This window comes from Ceratotherium simum, chromosome 4 (assembly GCF_057802395.1).
Source record: "Ceratotherium simum simum isolate JZ-2026a chromosome 4, ASM5780239v1, whole genome shotgun sequence".
In the NCBI taxonomy this organism is placed as follows: domain Eukaryota; kingdom Metazoa; phylum Chordata; class Mammalia; order Perissodactyla; family Rhinocerotidae; genus Ceratotherium; species Ceratotherium simum.
Genome location: NC_141903.1, coordinates 50,560,696 through 50,581,489, shown reverse-complemented (window position 1 = coordinate 50,581,489; position 20,794 = coordinate 50,560,696). Strand labels below are relative to the sequence as shown.

The 20,794-nt window shown below is 38.5% G+C and overlaps 1 protein-coding gene across 5 annotated transcripts in view; it reads left to right on the top strand.

Annotated features, from left to right (window-relative positions):
- SNX24 (sorting nexin 24) overlaps positions 1-20,794 on the top strand; it is a 139,184-nt gene that overhangs the window by 34,100 nt on the left and 84,290 nt on the right. For 2 of the 5 annotated variants that reach the window (XM_087429895.1, XM_087429896.1), the window contains one exon: positions 9,612-9,740. The exons of the other annotated variants lie outside the window; for them this stretch is intronic. The gene's annotated coding sequence lies outside the window, so the exon portion shown is untranslated. The remainder of the gene's footprint in view (positions 1-9,611; positions 9,741-20,794) is intronic. 5 annotated transcript variants of the gene reach the window in all.

Sequence of the window (20,794 nt, the reverse complement as noted above, 5' to 3'; positions counted from 1 at the left end):
GGTAGTATCTACCTTAAACTATTGTTTTGATGATTCAGTGATATGGTGCGGAGAGGAATGTCTGGCCCATAGTAAGCACTCAATAAATGTTCTCATATGTTGGGAATATTGCAGATCCAGATGAAGCCAACAGGATTTTTGCCCAATACTTGGTTGCTTGACTGCATCAGCTACCTCCTGCTGCCTTGGGTGTTTAGCTTTGTTTAAGCTGCAGCTCTGGGTGGCAGTAACAGTCTGCACTTTCAAGCAGTAAGTGATCCTGGTTCCCCAACCCTTTTCTCTCAATGTGGACATTTGATCCCCATTACACCACAGAAAATGAATTACCAGCCGCATATGCTTGCTTCTGGTCTTGGAGTTCAGCAGGTTGTAGATGTAATGGGACCAGAGGGGATATATTTATAACTTTATTTTGAAATAATTTCAAATGTTGCAAGAATAATACAAAGAATTCTCATTTCTGTATACCCAGATTCCTCAATTTTTAACATTTTGCCACTTTTGCTTTATCATTTTCTCCCCTGTCCCCTCTCTGTTACATATATGTAATTTTTTTCTGAATTATATGAGAGTAGGTTGTGTACATTATGCCTCTTTACCCCTCATTATTTCAGTGTGTATGTCCTAAGGCAAGAATGGTCTCTTAACATAAAGACAGTAAAATTGTCAAATCAGGAAGTTTAACGACACAATATTTTGTAGTCTATATTCCAGATTTTGTCAGTGGTCCTAATAATGTCTTTTATAGCATATTTTTTTCTCCTGGCACAGCATCCAGATACACATTATATTTGTTGTCATGTCTCTTTAGTTCCCTTTAGTCTGGAACTCTCTCTCAGCCTTTTTTTTGTCTTCCATGACATTGTCATTTTTGTAAAAGTCAGGTCAGTGATTTTATAGACTGTCCTTCAATTTGGCTTCGTCTGATGGTTCCTAGTGGGGCAGATTCAGGTCATGGATTTAGGACTGGGAAATTCCATTAGTGATACTGTGTCCTTCTTAGGGTATCACATCCAGAGGCACATGAAATCTGCTGCCCCTAATTGGTGATGCTAATTTTGACCAATTGGTTAGATTTTGTTGGTTTTCACTGTTGTATATTTACTATTTTTCCTTTTGTCGTTAATAAATAACATTTGGAGAGACATTTGAGATTATATAAATATTCTCTTCCTCATCGAATGTTTTCTCCCTGATTGAGCATTCATTGATGATTCTTACCTGAATACATTCATTGATGATTCTTACCTGAATACGTTTTTACTATGATGTTGGCAAAATGGAGATTTTCTAACTCCATCATTCCTTCTCTTTAATGAAGAGGTTTCCCCTTAGAGGGGATTTTTAAAGCATGAACTTACAGCCCTGTCTTGACCATTAAGTCCCCACTGTTATCCTTTCTTTGGCTATAATTAATTATTTTTAAGGAAATGAGCCTTAGATGAGCTCATTTTGAATAGACACATAGTCCTTTTTGTGTCTATTCAAAAACATTAATTATTAGTTAAAGCATTTATCCCTTCAATAGTTTTCTGCAAGAGTTATAAAATAAAATTTAAATAATACAGAAGTGTGTGAAGTAAAAACTAAAGCCCTCTTTACTTTCTCCCACCTCTCAGCAGTAATATAGTTCATTATGCACCCTTCCAGACAAAAGTGGAATCAGAATGTGATTATTGCTCTGCAGATTTCTTTTTCACATTGAGGATTTAGGTATCAAGTATTTTTGACCGTATGAAACTTTATCCAACACTTTTTACCTAAGGATGTTTTTTTTCTGGTTGAAATTGTTCAAGAGTGTTGACTTTTAAAATGCTTATTTATTCTAATATTAACATATTCTGTGTTTTAAAATACTGATGGAAGGTAACTTGACGAGTTCTCTAAGGCAAAGTGTTAAATAAAAAAAGCAAGTTACCAAATGCTATGTACAGTATGAGATTATTTGTGGGAAAAAATATCAAATCAATTTTATTTCTGTAGGTACATGCACACCAAGTTGATAATCATGGTTACCTCTTGGGAAGATACTATTTTAGGGGAGGGAAAATATGGGAATTTTAACTTTCTTTCATTTGCGTTTTTTACAATGATAATGTGTCCATATTTTTTAATAAAATAAAATACAATCTTTTTTTTAAAGTATGTTTTGCATTATTACCTCACAAAATTTTCCATTGTCTCCTCACACACTTATTGGTATTCCAGCAATAATGCATCCTCCCAAAAAAAGGCCCGCTCATTATGCTGGAGAAATTGAACTGGATCTTCAAGTTTGATTAAAAATTAAATTGACTTTTGTCTGATTTATTTATGTATAAACTGATGTTTTCAAACTCTTATTGTTATGTTCTGTGCTATTGTTCTTTGAATAGACTTTTTTGGGCTGGCCAGGAAAATTAATGTTTCTGTGAAGAAATATGTTGTGTTAGATATTGGCTTATGAGCAAACATGTAAGAACAAAGTATGTGTGTAAATTGGAGACTGTCTAGTGACCAAAACAGCGCTTCTGTCAGTGAACTAGGAATTGTAAGTGTGAGAATGTGAGTGGTGTGAGGTCAAAGGTGTAAGTCTGTGACATGGTTAGGACCTACCAATAATGGGGTGGTCATAGCAGCAGACCTTTCTTTTTGTTTTTTCCGCAGTGATTAATTTTGAAGAAATATTGAAAATATAAGGAGCATTTATATTCACTCAGATCATCAGTTGTTAACATTTTGCCACTTTTGCTTTATATTTTCTGTCTCTGTCTCTCTCTCTCTACCCACACACACACACACACACACACACACACTTTTTTTTGGGTAAACTCTTTGCAAGTAAGTTGCACACTTACTTTCACTCCTAAATCACAACATTTCACTCCTTCGACCCAGTGGTTAACTAGAGTAATGATCTTTGCATGAATAAGCTATTACATTGATAGCTGCAAAATGGTGATTTTTCTAATTCTGTCATTTCTTCTCCATTTATTAACTGGCATTCTTCTGTGAAGAGGAGTTTCTCCCCTTCATTCTTCCCCTCTTGTATCTCTGTAGACTCGTGGGTTTTTGTTAATTAAGAGTTTTTTCTAGTGTTGTCATTCTTCTTCTTTTTTTTTTTTTTTTGTGAGGAAGATCAGCCCTGTGCTAACATCTGCCAATCTTCCTCTTTTTTTGCTGAGGAAGACTGGCCCTGGGCTAACATCCGTGCCCATCTTCCTCCACTTTATATGGGACGCCGCCACAGCATGGCTTGCCAAGTGGTGCGTTGGTGCGCGCCCGGGATCCGACTTCGCGAACCCCAGGCCGCCGCAGCGGAGCTCGTGCACACACTTAACTGCTTGCACCACCGGGCCAGCCCTCATTATTCTTTTTAATGCCCATATTGTCCCCGATTTGCCCTGTGGAGTCTCCTTCAAGTTACGTCCTTCTGATATGACTCTATTTGCCTTTAATCACCATTTCTTGCTGTCCAACAAGATATGCAGGTTCACCTTATACTTTCCCAGTTCTATACTTTTCCAAGGACCCTTCCCTCCTTTTAGTGGGAAATGGTATCCAGAAACCAAGATCTGGATATTAGGTGTGCTATGATTTATCAAGCAAGTAATAAAGGGTGCTTTCAGCAGATACAACTAAGAAATACAGTTAGTATATAATATATTATATATACATATATGTGTATATATTTAAAACTATGAGTATATACATGTATTTTAAATTATAACTACATTTCATTTCATATATCTTTTTTCTTCATACGTAAGAATTCCAGCATTTCAAGACCCAAATTCTTCTAACAGTAAACCTACTAAATAAAATTATGCAATCATTTTTGTCTTAGAAGATGTCCCATTATGTTTGTATAGTCATAGTACTGTATTCAAAAGTTACTTGAATTAATTATTTACTCTTTATTGTTATATAAGAAATTTAATATGCAGTTAGCTTCTTTTTTTCTTTTTATATTCAATTTGTGGGTTTTTTTCTATCTTTTTATTTAATTTAAATTTATGAATATATAGAACAATTTATTTGGTTTAAAACTATATAAAAGGGTTATTTTTGGGAAAGTTTTGTTCTCCTTGCATCCTATGCACATAACTATAGGCAAACCATTTTTATTAGGTTCTAGTTTATATTTCTTATGTTTCGCTTTTGCACACACACACACAAACACACAAATGTATATCCCTAATATATCTCCATTTCTTATTATGGCTCCATTCCTTATTTTTTCTTTCATAACAAGTAATATCATATTATATAATCTTTCTTCTTTGATGTTTTTTTGAGCCAATGTGTCCTAGAAAACGCTCCATATGAGTTCATAAGAATCTTCCTCATTTGTAATGGCTACATGATACTTCATTGTATGGTTGGACCATAGTTTATTCAACTAGTCTCCTATGGATGGGCATTTGGGTGTTTTCAGTATTTTGTTCTTACATGTAATGCTCTTGCAGCAATTTTTTTTATGAGCAACTGCTGTAGACATGGCATTGTCTTAGTACTTCTTGGTGATATTTGAAGAATAAGGTGTATTTTCTGCCCTTGAAGTGCTTACAGTCTAGTGGAGGGAAGTTTTCAGAAGTGGGCTAGGAAGAGAAGTGGCCCAGTACCAAGTAGTTAAATAGAATCTGGATGTTCTCAGTGATTCTGATTATCTGACTTCAAATTCTCTTAGAAGCAGGATAAGACAAATATGTGAGAGTATGTACTATGCTGCACTCTAGCTTCTGAGTAAAAATAAAAGGAAACTTTTTAAGTCAAGGTAAAGAGTCTTCGATAAATCAATGTTTAATAAATTTGAGCTACAAGTGCTAGGTTTCATTAAATCATTTTAGTTTAACAGAACGTTCTAAAGGTGAAATATTGTTAGGGAAATTTTTCTCTTACTGGTGTTATTCAGCCAGAATAGTAAGTCTCTTTTATTTATTTTATCTTTTTTTTTTTTTTTTTTGACTTCATAATGTAACTTTCATTCCTAAAAACAAATATGGTTGCACAGCCCATTCATAGTTTTGGGGGACTGGTTGCCTTGGTTTTCAGAGAATTTGTTTGATTTTGAAATACAGTTTTTGGAGTCAAATGTTTAATGCATAGTAAGTCAAAATTCCTTTTTAGTTCCATGCATTTATTGCATGGTTTTACGGAATGTTTAATGTAGATGTAGAAGCCTATTCTGAATATGTTGGCCTTACTGCATTCATTGCAAATTACATGCAGTGTGTTATCCATATGTTGTGATTACCGTTTTAGTTTTTGGTTTGTGGTTACACCTGGGCTATACATCTTGGCTCAGGGACCTTAGAAACTGAGCACATGGACTCCTTGGTTACAGTTTTCTAGCTGACTGGGAGCACTATGTGGCCTCTCTCTCTCTGAGTTCTCCTGCCTCACTGTGTAGGTTTTGTTCTGCCTTGTAACTGTCCATTCATTGCCCATTCCAGCCTTGATGTTCATTCTGCAACGGTCAACCGCGCAAAACCTATGGATACTAATTTCCAGGGAAAGTTTCAAATAAGTACTCTCTATAGCTGAAGGACAAGTTTTGTAAATCTTGTTAACTTGCTTCAAGGATAGCTTATATTTTATTTTAATTAGGCCAAAAAATATGAAAAGCTTAGAGATACAATTTTTAATAATTGTGTAAGAAATGACGATCTTTTGTTTCATCATGTATTAATGTTTTTTCCCCTAGTTGCTTTCTCGTAATTCATTTCATATTAGTATCTTGCCTTCATGGTACTTAATTTTTAATGGTTTATGTAATTGTGAATAATGCTAGTATGCTACTTTGCTTTCCATACATACCATTTCAAAATCGTGTAAATCCTGTTTATTGGTTTTCAGAATCAATTTATGGACAATGAGTGAAAACTTAGTGGTGATGTCAAAAAAATATAAAGGTTAGGAATTTTTAACAGTATAGAAGTAAAAGAATAGCTGATGGATGGTAGAAGGAGGTAAGAAAAGGTTCAGGGAGCAATTTAGAAGTACAAATGAGGATCTTACAGAGGGTTATTTAAAGTTATAAAAGTAACCAGTAGAAGAACTAAAAATAACTTTCAAATATTGGTGAGAGGTAAGCAGAGTGGGGTGTAATGGAATGAACTAAATTCTCATCTTCCATATGGAGGTCATTAGATATTTCTTAGGATTGACAAATCAAGAAGTAGAAGAATATGTATATTAATCCAATTCTGAAGGTAACTACCAGAAGACTTAAAAGTAGAAATATTTTTTAAAAGCGATTGCCTCTGCGTTGTGGCAGGGAACCATTGCTTTGGTTTATAATGACTTTTCTACACATTTGATGTGTTACTATGTACACAGATTACTTTAATTTAAAAAATTTTAATATGTATTTGTAATAGAAAAGTTATACGACAGTAAAGTATAGAGAAAATACACCTAGGGAATAGGTTTAGTCATTAACGTATCCATGATTAACTTATCCCATTTTCATTAATTTTAGGTAAAACATGTCTAAATTTTAACATGATGTCATCTCTAACTAATGGACTACATTAGAGCCCGGTTTAAAGGTCAGGTAATTTACTGGTGGAGAGTTCATTGCTGTTCGGATTTAGGAGTCAGCCCCCCGAGGTAATTTACACCATCTCACATCCCACATCTTCGGCAGGGATGAAGGCACCTTTGGGTCCTGGTGACTTGACACAAAGCCACACCTGGGCTGTGTTCTTTGTGTTAAAGGCGTTCAGCTGGGGAATCAACTGTCACCCCCATCAGGGGAGACTTCTGCAAAGAGTGTTCCCTGAGTGCCACCAGCCACTTCCTTTCCAGGTCAGTGCCCTGCTTCAGCAGTTGTCTCTGGCACCGCCACCACGCCTCTCCAGCTAGCCAAAGAAAGACTCCCCTTCTTATTTGAGCCAAGATACGGCTGATTTCAAAATAAATTTCACTCAGAAACAAAAGGAAAGACCAAATACAGAAGCAAAAAATGCAGCAAGATAGAAATGGTGAGGCTGTGATGCAGAGTTGTTTGTTTGTTGTTTAATCTTAGGATAATGAAGTCTCAGATCTTTGGCACACATGTTGTAATTTCCCTCCTCCGTACCCATGGCAGACATTGCTAATTGACCCCAGCTCTCCTTTCTGTTGACTCAGCCTTCGAAAATATAACAGTACAGTATAGCCATCTTAGTCGATCAGATTTGGCATATGAGATGCATATCCTATTCTTGAGGTAATTACATTCTGTCAACAAGTTGATTTCACAGACAGGACTTACCACGCACATATTCGTGGCGTTCTGTCTGGTTCTGCCTGACTGAGACTGATTTAGTTGCTGCTGGCTAAGGCTGGGTCTGCTTTCATACCTCCGTGACCTCCATGGCAGCCACCATTCCGGTCGTCTTGGAAATGTTCTGTCTTGTCCCAAACCCTTCTATTTCTATTTTAAAGTTAGACCACCTTTAGTTTACCGGATGGATGGACGCTCTACTCACTTGCCCATATTTTTTCCACCTGCTTCATCTCAAGTTTCTTTCTCTCCCTTTGGCCAAATTCAACAATAGCATATATACAGTTAGAAAGAGAGTCTTATAAGTCTTGCCTTGTCTCTGTGATAGACCACAGCTTATTTATAATAGGACACAGCTTGTTTATAAAGCAGCTCACTCCTCCCAACTACTATTTTCTTGGTTTATATGATTTTTAAAAATTATCATGTTATGTGACTGCCCTCAACCAAACATATTGACTTTGGTGAGGTCTGAGGTTTAGCTCCAACCACAAAAAATAAATGCTTATGGCTTTTGGAAAATGTGAACTGAACACTTATGTGTAAAGCCTCCAAGAATCCTATGTGTGTCAGTCTCCTGGTGCTCAGTAACTTAAAATTGAAACACAGAGATGTGGGCTTTCTTCTAGCTTATTTCTAATATCAGATCAATACAGCGTTTTGAATATTGTACTTAATTAAAGTACAATATTTAACATTTAACATGAGACACATGAACATATGTCTTTCAGAGGCCTCTGCCTGTGCGTGAATTTTTGGATCTTGTCTTCGTTGCCTCATCAGTATGCCAGTAGGTGTCACTGTGTACATTAAATGGAAATCAAAGATGTCATTAAGTGTATTTCCAAAAGTATCATTAACAGAGTTTTTTCAAAAAGAGAGCTCCCAGCAGTAAGCAAGAATATTTTTACCCCTTCCTTTTTTTATTTTAAAAAATTATCTTCTTAGGCTGTTCTAAGAAAACATGACAGCATTCTTTCTTTCCCCCATCCTGCTGTCTTACTACCTTATATGAGCTCTTGCCTACATGTAAACATATTTGTTTTGGGTACATTGATAAGACGATACATAGCCCAACATGTTAGATTGAAGGAGTGGATTGTTTTGCACTTGTGTGTGTCACTCTCTTGGTATAGAACTTTATTGCTAGAAACTTTTTGGGAGGAGAAGGGGTAGGATTTTATCACTCCAAATATTTAGTTGTGACAATACAAGAGCATCTTTAAAAATCTAACGATGCAATGAATAAATCTGTGTGTGTGTAAGCATATACACATTTGCCACTTGAAAAATTTTTTAACAGGTATTTTTAGATACTCTATGTATTTATTAGGCTACTCTTCAGATTTCTAAATTTTTCTGTAACAAAAAACCCTCACTGATCATGTTTTCTATAATATTAGTGGAACTTAATTTTTAAATATCTGAGACTTTTTCTGTGGCTTCACTCCTGCTCACCCCTTCAAAAAGTGAAAGTATTTGACTTTTTGTCTTTTTTATTGCTTTTGGGGAGAATAAAGCAAGATACTTACTTATTCATTTATAAGCCTTTGATATTAAGATCAGCAGTATCATAGAATACTCTCTTCAGTTTAGTGATGCAAACCGAGACTGTACAAATGTTCCAGAAAGCTCTGTGTGTGTGTGCATGTGTATGTGTGTGAAGATTGTGTTCCGTTGTCTGAAATAGTTATGTATGATTTTTCCATTCAGAAGATCGTTGATGTTACTTTCATGCAGAGTGACTTAGAGAAGATTCATGGTGACTGAGTGTACCTGTGTGAAACTTTAGGGCATAGGTGCGCTCCTACAGGGTCAGTGTTAAATTACCTTCAACCTTATTTTCTCTGATATACATGATAAGAATGGAGATGTGTTCATTCTATCTGATGGCAAGGGGGAAATTGGCTGCAAGACATAATACATATGCAATTGAAATGCAATGGGGCTTAATCAAAATTCTTGTCCATTTATAACTTTTTAAATTAATAATTAAAATCCTAGTCCCTGCAGGCAGTGTGGTACAGTGCAGTGAGCCATGTGCCTGGGGTCAGAGGGTCAGAGCTCCTGCGGCACTCTGGTTGTGTATTTATGGGCAGAGCTCAGATTTCTAGTTCTCTGGCCTGGGAAAAGGGAGACAGGTGTTGTTGTGAAGGTTAAATATGGGTTTAGCTGAATCCATAACATTTCATTTCTTAAATGAAAAAGTGAAATCAAAGTAAATATGGAAAAATGTAAACATCTGTTAAATCTTGATGATGGGTAGATGTGTCTGTTTATACTGTTTCCTACCCAGAGACTCTGATCTAATTGGTCTGGTTGGAGGCCTGGACATTGATATTTTCAAACTGTTCTGCAGGTAATTAATGTGCAGCCAGGATTGAGAACCATTGGTCTACTGGGCTTCTTATTACCAAGCAGGCAGGCCAAATGTGGTTGAAGGAGCAGTTTCCAAATCGAAGTCCAAGAATTGGCATCAAAGAACCTTGTAAGTGTTCCCCATCCTTTGGTGGGTGTGGGACGGTGGCTAGAGGCTTACAGTATGTATGCATTGGTGGTGGTGGGCTGTCCTGGCCATTTCTGAGAGCTGCTTTTTCTTGATGGTGTTTCCCTTGATTTGCAAGCTTTGTGCTTTGCCATTCCTACTGGATTAACTTTCACCACCTGCTGCCAGCCTCCACCGTGAGATCTCTGCTCCACCTGAAGGAGCCCAGTCTCCTCTGCTCTTTCATTGCTGTAGTCTTCCACACCCACCTGCCTGGAAGTCAGGGTGATTTTGGAGCTTGAGTAGTAAATCCCTTGCTGTTGGTAGGGTTCTGGCAACAGATGTTCTAAGCAGAGGGTTGGCTCTGGCTGTAGCAACAGTAGCTTGAGTGAACTTATTTCTTTAGCTATCATGAAATCGATGTAAATTTACCGTTTGCACCAGAAAAAAAATTGTTTAACATATAGTCTGTCAGTAATACTTCTGTTGAATAATATAAAGTTCCTTGAACACTTACTTGAGCATTGACTCTTTGCTAGGTGCTTCCCACAATGATGAAAGAATTCAAAGAGATCTTAATCTTCAAGGACAGCATATGCTCTTTAGGAGGATAATTCTCATGATGGCGGGAGGGCGGGGTTCTTGTTAAGAATGATTAACCCAGTGGTGGAAAAACCAAGGGCCTTAGTAGTAGAAGCAGTTTTTAAAATGTGAAATATAAAACCTTTTTAAAAAACTAAGAGCAGGGAACATGCCAGTCTATGCATGTGAAAGTTATGTTCAAATTTCGGTTTTGAAAGGCCATATGGAAATGGGTATTATGTGTTATTAGAAAGTATTACTGGAGAAAGATAAACTTTTACCTGTCTAAGACCTGAGAGCCATAATTTTATTCCTTTACTAGTATAAGTATTGCTCCTTTTTGAGAGGGAAAATGATCTAGATATTTTAAAAAGACAAAATACTGCTAGTATTTATTATGAGGAACTTTTCCATACTACCTAAGTTTTGGATTTCTTGAACTATACCTTGTTTTCTTTTCATTTAGCAAGTATTTATTCTTTTCCCAATTCATGCCTTGTACTGTGGGTGACACTAAGGAGACTGTAGAAGAGAAATAAAATGCAATTTCTTTCCTGTAGGAATTTATAGGCTATTTGAAGAGATTGCAGTTACAACAATGAAAATTAGCATGTGGTTAGGAACAAAATACAAAGAGATAATAAGTGGTCTTAGAATTCGGGGAAGAACAGCCTGGTACACAGGGGCTGGCGTGCAGCAGATATTTGGACATCCCAGCCCCATTACTGCCCAAGTTCTAGACCTTCTTGCTCCTCTGCTGTCTTTGTTCCATACGCCTACCCCAATTCAAGGTTTACCTGCCTCTGAGTCTTTTGACTTTGTCTCCTATCATTGCTCCTTGGACTTTACAAATTTATCTTCCAGGATCTTGACCCTCCATCCTCTCCCTTGGAGTGTCCTGCACACTTGTTCCTGTTCTATCTGACCTTGGCATCTGGAGGCAAACACAGTGCCCAGTTGATGCCTGATCCCAGGACTCTCCTCCACAGTGGCCCATTTGGAATCGGTCTGCCTTGTCTTGCTTCTTATTGGATGTCTGCATCTAGATAGTCTGTAGGTATCTAAATTCAAGATGTCCCAAACTGATTTCATTATCTCCATTCTTTCTTTCTCTCTTCCAAAAACAAACAATATTCTTTTGCCCTCTGTATCTTTGAGTCCAGGCATCACCATCTACCCAAGTTCCCAACATAAAACATAAGGATAATCATTGTCTCTCTCTCATCTGGGCACTCAGATATTTACAGAAATATCTATGGCCTCTGGTTCCTGCTCCCAGTCTCCTCCACCTTCCCTGTGTACTCACAGTGGCACTGCCACCTCACTCTTCTATAGTGGGCTCTCCCCTTGCTATGTCCTTCCACACCTCTTTTGAATTTGCCTTTCTGAATGTTTCTGCTGCCACTTGGCTGTCTACAGGCCAAAGGTCAGATTTGTAGGTGTGGTTGAGAAAAGCCCCTTCCTAATCCTGTCCTACTCTGACTCACTGATTCAGCCAATCCCCCAAGATTCAGCCAAGTTTCACCTCATAGTTTGTTAACGTTGCACAGATGTATCATATCAATTCTGGATCTCTGTCTTTGTACTTATTGTTCCCTAGTCCTGGAGTGTCCTCAACCTCTCTGGGTCCATGTCTGCCCTCTAAACACAGAACACGGTACCCAGCTCAGAAACTTGCTCCTCTGTAAATCATTACGTAACTACTTCAGATAGAGTTGGTTGCTACACTCTCCTCTGTGCCTTTAATATACCCTGTTTATGTCTCTTTTATACCAACTTAGCACTGTGTCATAGTGAACAAGTCTGTCCCTCCACGGGTCTGTGAACTCTCACCTGCAGATCGTGCTTTATGCATCTAGTCATCTCCTGTGTACTGGGCATCTACACAGTATTCAGGCCATCTGTGTTGGATGAAAGACAGGCCATGTTGAATGGAGTTTTAAAACTTGGGAAGTTTTTGGCCATATATTTAATGTTGAGTTTCGTTTCTTAATTATCCTTAAATTTTGGTTTACTGAAGTGTATCTGCCCTATGCTCTTGTAATTTAAAGCATAATTACTCTGTGAATCTGTTCGAGAAGAGTTTCTAAATTTTTATACTATTGCTAGCCTCCTGCTTTGCTGCATTTATGATGTCATTCCATTTGGTGGACCGTTGTTTCTAATTAAAATATTCCATTTACTATACAGGTATGTTCTGTTTCTCTTCTTTGCCTAGGTATACAATATTTTCCAGTAACTACATTAAAAGTTATATAAGTATAGTGCCTATTAAAATTAAAAACGTAAACTTATGAATGTTGTGTCTAGTTGGTCCTAGAGTTAAACAGCACAGTAGGGACAGAAGACATTATGTTTGTTTTTTGCAGCCCTTATAAATTATTGGGTTATGTGGGTTCAGTTTAACATAGTTTCAAAAATTAGAGCAAGAGAAGCTTGGGAATAAGTTGTTAAAGTAAAGCAGTCACCCAATGGAATGTCTAGTCTTTTTAAAAAATATATATATACATATTATTAATTTCTCAATTATTTTAAGTTCATTAAATGTCTAAATGCCTTTTCTACAAATCTAAAATTGTATGCTCATAGGTTTTAAAAAATTGTCTTATAGTTACATTTTTGTCTATATTTTGTAGACTCTTAAGTGATTAGTAATTTGCATAGTCATCAGATAATTTGGCTTCGTGTGTTTCATCCTGTTTCACATGCTGTTTAAAATGAACTCTGTGACCAAGGGAACACAGCTAAGAAAGCCAACTGTTGCTCATTGATAATAAATTCGAGATTAGTTTTTCTTTTGACTTTGACTTAAACTCCATGGAGTTTAACTGGAAAAAAGCCACTGCTTTAGGTTGTGTGCATATGTGGAAGAAGACAGCCTGGTGCTCCAGGCATGCTTGGAGCAGCCGTCAGGCATCTACCCACTGATGAACTGTCACACAGTTGGTTTCTAAGGGCCTAATGTAGGTGTTAGCTCCCAGGAGTCATTTTAAGTAAGTCTGTAAGAACATAGACATTTCAGTTCAGAAAAGTTCTTCCAAGTCCTTAATATCCTCAGTGGAAGTATATGTTAGAACATATTGTGTATTTATAACCCACATTACAGCTGTGTAGATGTGAAAGACTAAAGTAGGCATATTTGATTTCAAGGGGTTTTTTGGGGTAGGTAAGAATCTTAATTTCATCCTGAGGTTATCAGCAAGGGGTGGAGAGTGGAGAGAAGAGGGAGACTGGGGGATGCGAAGGGTTGTGTGGGAAGGTTAGTTCCTGACAATTGGGTTCATTCTGCCAATGCACATGAGAGGTCCCATCACCCATGAGAAGAAGCCTGTGATTCTAGATCTTCACTGTGTTGATTAGGGGTGGCCTGTCTCAGCCACTCATCCAGGAAGTTCAGTAAATACATGTACTACTGGTTAACTGCATTCAAAAATCTTTATGATAAAGCATCACAGCTTGCCCCTAGGAACACCTGTTTGGAGATCTGCCCACATTTTCTGAGCCTGAGTTTAAGGTCCTTCTCACTTTCCAACTCAGATATTACTCCTGTCTGTAAAATTGCATTTGTAATTTTGGCTCTCAGATTCAGGGACATTACTTAAGAATTCAAGTTTAAATGAATTTTATCTGACCATTCACTATCTTCCTTGATAAGCTCCGTCCCATCAATTATAGTCTAGTCCTTTGAGTTGTGGATGTCTCAGGATTAATCATTCAACCGCAGTTAAGAACCTACTATGTGGCAAGGTCTCAATTAGGCACTGGAGACAGAATTAGAATAACAACTAAGAGTCAGGTGGAGGATATATATATAAAAACAAATACATATGAAACAATGAACCACAAACACATAAGTGTATACAAAGAGCTCTAAGACTGCAGAACCTGCATGGAGTGGGGTGTTCCTCTGCATTCTTAGAGTGGCCACATAACTCGTCATCTGTACTGACGTACTTTTAAAGAAAAAGGTGGTGGTATTGATCACTGTGCTGGGATAACAGTGGTAAACCTGGGCTGTGTGGGGACAGCAGGGGTGCGTGTTACTCTCTCCACTAAGTACCCTGCACCTGGCTCGCTCTGGGTTCCACCGTGCTGCCGTGCCTATTGCCTGCCATTGTGCACCTTACAAGATTATATTTAACCGTTGTCATGTGCCTTATTAATTGTGAGTACAGCAGAGTGGGTCTGATTTGAGCTAAGTTTTTGCTTCCATTTAGGCCTAGCACACAAAGCATATAAAAGAAAAAGTATTTGGAAAATAACATGTGGCCTGTGTTTCAGAAGCACCGAGTTTATAAGGGCCCTCAGGCATACGTTTTGGTTGCGGTGACTGAAAAAGAAATTTTATTCCAGTGATCTCAAAATACAAAAAAATGAGGCTGAAGCGTTTTGTATGGCGTGATTTGTGAAATGGCAAAACTTATCGTATTTCTTGAAAAATCTAGCATGTTTGAAATAAACACACAACACTTCTCTGCTTTTCTGTTACTTTTTTCATTATGCAAGCTGGTGCTATAAATAAAAAGTCAGGAGCTACGCCAGAAGATCCCTGGTTCAGATACACATAAACCTCCCCATGAGGCCTGGCCGGTGCTGGCGTGGCCTTCCTCAGGGAGAGTGGTCAGGGGGCGTTCACTGAGCAGCTCCACCCGGTGCATGCCGGGCAGGGCACTGTGCTGAGCCCTGAGGATGTCCAGAGGAGACTTGGTCTCTGTCTTCAAGAAGACTCAGGTCTGAGGGGAGACCCACATGTAAATCACACAACTGAGCTTGAACAAAGTGTTACTAGAGCACAGAGGAGAGCAGTGGAAAAAGAAACAGAACGCGGGTGAGACGACGAAGGAAAGCTTTACCGGCAAGGAAGCTGTGCACTGGGTCTGAAAACCCTCTTCTTGCTCAGACTCCGTTGTTTCGATGTTACTCCGTTGTTTCGATGTTAATCTGTGGGTTCTTCTTTCCCTTTCTCTCCATTTCTTTCTTTTCTTCACCCACCCTCTGCCTTCTTCTTTTTTATTTATTTTTTATTTACTTTTCTCCTTCTGTCCTCTATCCTTTTTGTTTATTTATTTTTAAACTGAAGGTCTACATAAGGAGACGGGAAGAAGTGAATACTAATAACTTAATAATTATTAAACATTTTTGGGTGTTGGATACTCTGCTAAACAGTTTACACACATAATCTCATTGACTCTTCAGAGCAATTCTTTAAGGTTTATATGCTGTTAATATCTCCTTTTACAGATGAGAGGAAAGTGAGGCACACAGAGGTTAAATAACTTGGCGGGGGTCACACAGTCAGTGGGAAGGACAGGTTTCGAACTGTGACAGCCAGCTTCGTTAGTGTGCCATGTGTTCTGTGCACAGTGTACTTTGCCTGCGTTCCCTGGGTTTGGACACAGGCCAGCGGTGCGATAGGAGATCGCCACGGGTGCCTACACCTTAAATAATATTGATTCACAAGGGAGAAAGTTATTCTTTCCCACTTATCTTTTAATCCTGGCCATTTCCCTCGCTCCCCTAAGAAATTCTCCAAAAGTTTTAACTTGGCTTTACTTTGCTAATCTCTCTTTCTAAGAGAAAGCAGCAGTATTAAACATAATTTAAAAGCAAGCATTTCTTTTCATACTCACCTTAAAGTTTTCTTTATTGAAGTAAAAAGGCTATTTAAAGAAAAATAAGTCCAGATAGGATGCAGATGTGGCCAGGTTGTGAAGGTGGTATGGGAATGCATAATTTGGGAAAATACTCCCGTCTCAAGGAAGGAATTAAAGGGAAAAGATAAAAGCCAGACAACCCTCATGGTAAGGTTTTAGCATTTTTTCACCTAGGAGTCAGGGAGGGCTGGTAATTCTGTTTCGTTTGCTGCCTTGTGCTTTTCTTATGTTTGAGGAGTTATGTGGCAAAATATTAGGAGTCTGGCTTAATGATCCCTGCTCCAGACATGTACTGATTTATGACTTTACAGTTATCTGTCTGCGTTGGCAGTGGGAATGGGAAGTGGTTTGAGTTGTTATCTTTGAAACTGAAAGGAGCAATTTGTATGCAGAGGGCCTTAATCTTTTATTTTAGTTCTTAGAAATAACTAAGTTTTCCCATTTATAAGTAAATTGAGTGTATCTTAAGTTATCAATTTTTGTTTGTTTGTTTTCCTGACAATGTCACGAGAATCCAAGAAATGCCCGCTTAAACTTCTCAACACAGTGGTATAAAAGTTTTAAACAGAGCAGTTATGGCTCACTTAAGTGGTAATTCTATTTTTCTTTTTTAAAGGACAAAGCACAATTGGATTTTCGTAAGATTGAGATTTCAGTGTCTCTTGGTATATTTGTCAGGACAGATTCACAAGTAGTTTGCAAGTGTTCCTGAGCAAATCGGCTTGGTGATACATTGATACCAGCACAAATAGATTGTCCTCATCGCCACATAGACAAAACAGTCAGGAGGGGGTTTGGTGCTGTAAGCACAAGTGGCATGATATAATGAAGTTGTATTCCATTAAGCTCTTGTGTACGGGGAACAAAATGTCATCACCTGAATGTGGCTGCATTTCTATGATACAACCTCATCTGTTCCGTCAACTAGTTTTGCTCTGATCAATAAGCAGTTTTCTGTGGCCTTTCACTGCTGTCAGATGTCATTGAGTGATGTAAATGCACGTCAGAAACTAGAAACTTGACAGCTCGCCCAGAATGGGAAGGGAGAGAAGAGAGGGAAATCGCTGCAAGAGACATGGTTGACAGCTGACATCTCCTTGGGGTAACTGATTGGATACTGGAGCAGCCGGCACTCTTCCCGTATAAACACGAAGGAAAGTGATCCTGGTACGTGCAAAATACAGAACAGATGTTTTAAAATAATTTAAGGGAAAAATTATTATTGTAAACTGTAGCATAGTGATTGTGTAGATTGTTTATGTAAAATATACCAAAAATAATTAGTTGCTGTTAGTTTTTGACTAAGAACAATTAAGGCAAATGAAAATATGATATTTCTATCCATTTTCTCCATCACCCACTGCCAAAACTATAATTAGGAAAGTTTGTGTCAGTCCAGAAAGAGATGTAGCCAAAAAGACATTTATTATAACGGTATCCATGCAATAGAATATTATGTAGCAATAAACGGAGGGAAAAGACAGTGTTTATGTCCTCATGTGGGAAGATTGCCAGGGTCCACCGCTAAGTGAAGAAACGAGAGCTAGAGCAGTGTGTAAGGTTCCCTTTTGTGTAGAAGGGAAGGACATAAGACTGACTTCACATGTGCACATAGCAAGGCGGAGAGACTCTGTGAACAGTGAGGCCCGAAGGGAAAGTGCAGGGTGTGACCTGGTCACAGGGTGGTCTGGGTTTTGAGGGAGGCTTTTCACGCTTTATCTTTTCATATCGTTTTCTTTTTTCACTTTTTAAACCATATGAATGCATTACCTATTCAAAATATTGAATTATAAAAAGGCATTTATTTGTTTCACATATGAAATTGTCTTAAATACTCAAAAAGAAATACAGTAGTTACCATAGTAACACAGGACACATATTCCAAGAGCACTCTGGTTAGATTCTTCATTACCAAAGCTAGAAAGAGGCATTCAGATATATTAGAATGAGGGGTCATTATATACTAGTTTAAATGATTTTCATGTCATTGACTAAAATTCAGGGACACTTAAGTCATGAAAATAATAATACTTATTATTTATTGAGTGCTAACTATATGCTAGGTACCGTACTGTGTGCTTTATAAATATTTATTTAAATCATCACAGAGAAAGTATTATTATCTCTATTTAACAGATGAAAAAACTGATGCTCAGTGAGTTTAAATAACTTAGTGTAGGACACACAGCCAGTAAGTGGTAAAGCTGGAATTTGAACCCAGATTTTTAGTCTCCAAAGATAAGACCAGGGTCTGAGAATCAGAATGGAGAGAGCTGTAAACAACATGGGCATGTGTATTCCATGAGGACAGTTGCCGTAGCCAGTCCATGTCATCCAGATAGAGCGCAGTGTTAAATCTCTGGGGCGGTCCTTCATTGCCCAGACGAAGCCAGGTTTCCCCATTAAGGTGACTTTGGCACCATCTGCGTTTCCTTCCAGTTCCTATTTCAGTCATAATCATGTCCTTACAATCGGTTTACCTCTATCTCTTCCTTGAATTCCATGTCTCCTTTGCTGCCCACTGTATGCCAGCTCAGAGTCTGGACTACAAAAGTACTTAATAAATACTTGCTGGAGAATGACTTCATTTTGAGAGGCAGATCCTGCAGTAAGGACAAGGTTACAGTACATTGGTCTGGTTATCTTTTGCAAACTACCTAATGGAGTAATTCTTTCTAGTGCATGCTTTTCACTAATGAGGAATGCAGCATTGAAGCCAGAGTGGATTGAGAGCTTGTAAGTTCAAGGCAGAAAGATATCAGTTTATTCTATAAATAGTGAACCATCACTTTACTGTTAGGAGTAACAGCTGTAAAGAGAGAAGATTAGGAAGTTAAGAAAATCACCAGAGGGCCGGTCCCGTGGCTTAGCGGTTAAGTGCGTGCACTCCGCTGCTGGTGGCCCGGGTTCGGATCCCAGGCGCACACCGACGCACCACTTCTCCAGCCATGCTGAGGCCGCGTCCCACATACAGCAACTAGAAGGATGTGCAGCTATGACTACAACTATCTACTGGGGCTTTGGGGGGAAAAAATAAATAAATAAAATCTTTAAAAAAAGAAAATCACCAGAGATAAGGTTTACTTTGACAATGGGAAACTTAATTGAAAAAATCCTCAGTAGGACACAGTTGCATTAGAACTTTAATCCTACCATTGTGATGTTCAGGATTTGGGGTACTCTTTGCCTTGTGTCTGGGTATCTTGAGACCTCCCCTCTCTTAGGCTAGTCCCCTGGTCTACAGCCCAGGCTGCTCTTCTGACCACCCCATCTCCGCTCTCTTTTGTTTTCACTTTTACTTTTGAAGTTATTTTTCTTTTCATTTCAGGACCAAGGTTATAAGAATATAGGAAGGGGTTCAAAATTAGGGCCATCCCCACTGCTCCTCCAAGTCCCAGCCTGAGGGAAGACAGGCTTTGATGAGTGAATGAATAAGAGAAGGGCAAGAAAGAATTTAGGTAGCGGGTGTCTCTATCGAGGATGGAGACAGAGTGGGTGGTTCCTGTCCACCTCTCCCTTTAATCAGGTTGAGGTGGAGGTGGGAGGGAATGCTGCTAAAGGATACATGGAAAACTGTGCTTTGGATATGGTCAGTCTGTTCCCCATGTATCCCTTTTCCTAAGACTGGCTTAAAGTACCTTCTCTGTCCTCAAGTATTTCCGACAGTGCATGACTAGGCTACAGATACATCTACTCACATGCCTTGTCACCTCTCCCACTCATGTACTGGGTAGAGACCAGGCCCTTGGTTGGTATTTCCCTCTTATACTTCAGATTCATGTCACCAGCCTAATCATTACATAGTTTTGACTGGAACCCAAAGTTGATCATTGTAACGTGTAATCCCAGTCATAAATAGAATGTGTTGTTTCATCGTGATGAATGCTAACCTGGAGATTGTAGATCATGGCCCATGTTTATGTGGATGCCTATCATCAGATAATTAGCATGTAGAGTTAATCTGGGGATCTCAAAGTTTTCCCCTGCAGTATCCTTTATAGGGGGATTCAAATAGTTATACTTCTCTTTCAAAATTCTGTTCTGTCAGTGGTCTTACCTCAACGGTAATTCTAGTATTCCTGTATCCATTTACTTTGTTCTCCTTTCCATTTCACCTAAGTGGGCTGCTGACTTCACCCTTGGTCCAGCACTGATAGAGCCCTGTGAATGCCTTCTGCCTTTGCCCTCCTCCTTAGGCCAGCCTTTATAGTATCCCCCGTCTCTCTCCTCACCTACCCGCGCTCCCCCACCCCCACTCTTTCTTGATTTGTTTCCTCTGGGAACACCTGCAGACTGCTGAGTTGTGCTGCCTTTATTGCCCTTGGTGGTGGTGGGGGCGGGGTGTGGAGGACCACTAGCCCCCTCTCTGTCCCTTGTTAGACCATTGCCCACAGACCTATAGTGGTTTTCTCTGTCATCTTAACGCAGAGCAGACAGACTAATCTTCATCTTGCAGGGGTGAGGAAGGGAGGACAGCCTTTGATGAGAGGGTTCTTAAAAGGTCCTAGTGACTTCATTTTACAAATGCCAACTATCCATTTTCTCTTTAAACTTTTAAAGGCCCAGTTTTATAATTATTATTTTTAAATTGATGTAGTATAATTATAAAATGCTTAAAGGAAGACATAAGAAACATATAATTTTTGATGTAGAGCAGAACTTTGGAGAAGACTTTAATAACTTCCTACTCAGTCTTCCCCATCCCCTCTAAACTCTTTAGAATTCATTATTTTGCAGTCAGAAAGATTTTTCTGTACATCTGACCAAGTCAGCTCCTGCTGACAGTCATTGAGTGGCTTCTGGGTGCTCATTTGGTAAAAG